Genomic DNA, 4,972 nt, shown 5'->3' with positions numbered 1-4,972 from the left:
TGAGACTGCTTGTATCCATTCACTGAAGCCCATCTGTCGTCCACTTGCATGTAATGCTTTCCCGAGTTGTCAGGGTTGTAGTGGCCCATTCACTGTATCTCTTCCGGAGATCTTGTGTAGTCTCTCCCTTCTGTTCAGGGTCTGATGAACAGCCCCGTCCACAGAGATCGAGGAGAGCGCCAGTAAGCTCCTGGACATACCCTGACATGAAAATTCGCATTATTAGAATGCCTAAAACAGACCGAACCGACTTGTGCAGTAAAGGAACAATGCAATCCTATGTTTCTGTAGTTCTCTCGCATACATTCCTCATGTGTAGATACAATATTCCCAACAACACAGAAACGTCCTGCGATCGTCCTCAGGATATCAACCCCGTTCGACGATGACATCCTCAGGAAGTCATCAACTGGTCCTCCCAGTGTTACCTCAGTGTAAAAGTTGGACTCCCAGTCATATCACCTGCACATCCTCGGGTTGTCAACCTGGAACACTCGCAGGACGATGTGAGGACGACTTACTGTACCTCATTTTTCGGCGTATAAATGATACGAAAGCGAAACCACACGCCAGTCCTTATAACATCTATTTTCCAATATATCTTGATTAACTTTCCGCAATAAGATCTCGCTGTTAGTTTCTAGTACAATCCATAACGGACAACGAGGGCAGCGGTTTAAAAAGAAAGCAGATAAATATAACCAGACGGAGAAAAATCTTGTCACTAAGTCCGAGAAACACATTCCGAAAGGTCTAAGAAAAGATCTTCCCGGAACAACACCGCGACCGGTACCGTACCGCCCCGGGGAACTTGTTATCGGGCGCGCGTTCAAAGACACGGCCCACCCGGGGGCGGACCACGTTATCAAAGGCTCCCTCTCTTCGGAAGCCAGAACAGATACTATTTATTGCTCATAACGCAACCCTCCGTAAATTCGCGAGTCCTGCTCGCCTGCGACACAAAACGAAGGGTGAGCTGCCCATGTTTCTTTCTATTACGCAAAGACAAGTGCTCAAAGTGAGGAATTGATTGAAGTACTTGGTCTGCATCAATGGAAAGTCTATGTTTTTTACTCCTTTTGGTTTGAGCATGTAGGGCCTTTGAAAGTCAAAAGCAGTGCGACAGAATCGCACGTTTCTCTCCTTTCCACGAGAAATGCTGCAGCTATCATAGACCAGTCACAATTTTTGGAGGCAGGGAATTTTACGGTGGGCTACCCTTTATTCCAGAAACAAGTCAATCAGGTCCCAGGACCGGCCCAAAAAACAAAACAAATTTGTTAGGGAGTCTGAGCAGCTAGACTAAACAAAGTAATATTTCTCGTCCCGCTAACTACCCACAGGGACGGGTACAGGACGTACCTGAATGACTCTTCATGGACAGTCTGAGTCAGGATGTTCTGAGGATAACCTCGAAGGACGAGGACACGATGACACTGTGGGGGTATCCTGAGGACTGCGTGTGTTATTGGGGATATGTGGCACACAGATAATGTGAAAGTGTTGCTCTGATATCTTAGATACATTACCGAGAAACAGCATTGAGAGAAGGAAACATGTAGTGCACACAATGGCGGGATGTCTTTCAGAAGGGGAGATACCTCCACTATCCCCTACAACAGTTCCAACGTTCCAGTTGCTGCTAGTGAGGAATGCAGCTTGAAATACTGTAAATCACCTTCATGGGGCCAAAGCTGCTCCTCAGCGTCTTGATGTGCACATCTTGCGTGGAGACCTTGGTGCTCATGAATATGTGAAGCAGTGCCATGATCCAAACATCCATGATGCACCATTGTATCGTGAGCCATTTTACCAGAACCAGATTCCCATTGTCATTGCTTGTCCATGTGCACGCGCATGTGCATGTTACGAACTTGTGGCACCATTATTGCAGCACCGGATGTTGCTTCACCAGCGCTACACTCTTACCTGAGTTACTTCTATTGTTACCTTTAGGCCGTTGTTACGTGTATTTAGAAGTAACATCGGCTCAGAGGAAGAGGTAACACAGGAAATTGCGAATTTTAGAAGTAAATTGGGTCTCGAAGAGCTGGGGCAGAGGTAACCTGTGGGGAAAACCCCTGTCTTCTCCTGGTTACTTGTACGTGTTACTTCTAGTGGGAGTCCGTTACTTCTACGTCGTAATGCGTTCGCAAACAATCACAGCCGCTTTTGATCTCTTTTGGTCGCTCATCTGGCAACAGTTTACAGTATCACATGAGAAGGGACACTACATGGCGTCCTCGTGTTTTGTCGGTTGCGTCTTTTGAAATGTGACGCCTTTGTTTCTGACAAGTTAAATCACGCTCGTGGTTGTAGATGTGTTGTGAACTGCTTCCAAATGACGTTTACAAACAAGGACTTCTGGGGAGTGCCGAGAGGCAGATGCAAAGAGTGCGAGGACTGCAAGAAATACATAATGGAGTCCGGCAGTCGTCATCTAAAATATGAATACTGTGCACACAGCCCGGTTTCACATAACAGCATACGTGAAATAGGTAAGTGCGTATTTCATCATGATCGTTCTAAGTGGAACGCTGTTGGTTCCTGTCTTATGGTAAGTCATACATGATGTGCTGTCTGCGCATATGTAAGCTGTTGGTCGCAGTGTCAACGCTCGGCCTTAGCGCATTCTGCTTTCTCTTGCCAGCTTTACTCTCTACATCGACTTTACTTTGTATCTCTCCGTGTCGCCTTCTTGTCCCAGCATCTTTCATACGCTGAAAGGTATACGATACCTATAGAGCCATTTTGACATTGTGTTTTGTGTAATGAAATTGAACTACGAGCAAATTGTTTCCATTCAGCGTTGAAGAATAGTGATAAGCGCTATAGTCTGTGTGTCGTAGCAGTTACAACGAAAAGAAACTGGATTTTTCGTAGTACATTGTTCTGAGAAGTATTTAGTTCTCTTATCGTGGGGTTATACTTTTCATTTCGTTTTTTTTTTTTTCTGACGGACTTAATCGATTTTGGTGTATGGGCTAATTGCTAAAAAACTAAAGCCTAGTCGACTCACTAATGAAACGATGCGCGATATGGAATTCCTCATGAATAGGCAACTGATTGACCACTACAGTAATTTTATGATTGCGTTTCTTTATGCCCAGATGTGTGTGTGTGGGCGATTAGTATTTTCTTTACTTGTTGATACGGCTTGATTTTGACTTGTTCAGGGTCGTGTTGTCAATGACATGTTATTTCGTCGTCTTACTGGCTGGTTGATCAATTGACTCAGTCATTTTCTGGCTGATTGCCTTCCTAAATTTCACTGACTTCGTGGTGAATGGGTCGACTGATGACTTGAGCCACTGTGATTGGTCGATGTGGTTAATTGACCGGAATGGTTGCCCACATTGATGCCTTAATTGGTTGTTATCAGTGGTTTGCTAGTACAACTGACCACTAGATAGCATCTCGCGAATTATACCAATGAAGAAAGTCAAGACAATCAATCAGTCAATAACACCGACTAGTCAGTAAACTGTGAAAAAATAAGAAATCGATCACATCTGCTACTGAATTACATTCAGATGAAGTTATCTACCAGGAAAACCTAAATCCCCATCCCGATGAGTCAGGCAGTGGAGGAGCGGGTGGGCTGGTGGTAATTAATATGGTAATTAAGGGCCTGCAAACTAATGTCGACTGATTTCCCTCAGGTGGTGAGGAACATGTTCAGGACGTGAACTTGCAGCCACAGGAGGAAACAGGGCATAGCTGTGACGTTTTCCATGGTATTTATTTTCTTACATATAACGACCTGCCATCCACAAAATATTTTGCCATCTGTGTTTGTTGGAAGTTAACATTTCAGTACTCTCTTCTTTTTATGTGCATGTATCGCTGGCCTCACAATTATGCTGCATTACACCTTGCCTTGAGGAAGTTCAATGTGAACTCCTTACTGTGGCTGGTTTCATCACTGCCGCTACATGTACAAATATGCAAGCTCGTGAATTGGAAAATTCCCCGTTTTCGGCAAACGACGCTACGATACCGAACACCGAGCCTTCCAACATATCAGGTATCTACATTTTTTGCATTCATTACTCGTGCTTGCACAAGTGTAATTAAGACCTGCTTTTGCTATTAATGATGTACCCAAACAACGTGAGAACGATAAATAAAGAGTGCCCATTCCATTTTAGATATTTATGGTGGTGAAAGCGGCACCGTCCCCACAGCAACAAGCAAGAATGAGGACAAGGTCCGTATGCATACATGCCGCCCCTGCAATTTTACAACACAATATTTCACGCAATTCTGTGAACACATCAAAGCCCCTTTGGAGCTGTGTTCATTCTACATAGTCTCACATATGCCACCCCATTGAGAAACGATATCTTCGTTATCTTACGTTGCCAATGCAGGGTTGTGTTTTCTGATATTCACAATAAAATACGTGCCCAGGAAGGCCCATGGTCATTGTATTTTGGTATGTCACCCGTGTCGTGTTTTGTGTGTGCCTGCATGCAATTTGCTGCATCCATGCACGGACGCGAGGAACGGGCGGGTGCAGCCCAGGAGCCCCGGGAACTGTGTGTGTGTGTGTGTCGACGGGACTCCGAACCTGGAGACCCACTCACGGAGAAGGGTCGCTGCGACAGTTGGGGCCACACTCTTAGAAATGAACTTCACCACATAGCACGCCCCATAGCCAACCACCATCCCGAATGACAACGTTCTCGCCCCTGATTTGTTGAAAACGGGGGGTGGAGCCTATTCTGTGCCGTGCATGCTTCTATGCACGAATGCTTCTAAATACACGATGCTTCTAAATACACGATGCATCTGGTTACTTTTAGAGAGGTAACCCCGGCAGAGGTAACGCTGTACCCATCTAGTGTACAGGTAACAATATTGCAATTTTTTTACCTTTACTAGAAGTAACCGGGCTAAGAGTGTACTGCATGTATCGTTTTCCTGGGGCCTGAGTAAGGAGAAGCAGAAATTATAATTATACCTGTTA

The sequence above is a fragment of the Ornithodoros turicata genome, chromosome 1 (genome assembly GCF_037126465.1).
Source record: "Ornithodoros turicata isolate Travis chromosome 1, ASM3712646v1, whole genome shotgun sequence".
Lineage (NCBI taxonomy): Eukaryota > Metazoa > Arthropoda > Arachnida > Ixodida > Argasidae > Ornithodoros > Ornithodoros turicata.
The sequence above is the reverse complement of the archived record's forward strand: the minus strand, read 5'-3'. Positions refer to the sequence as shown.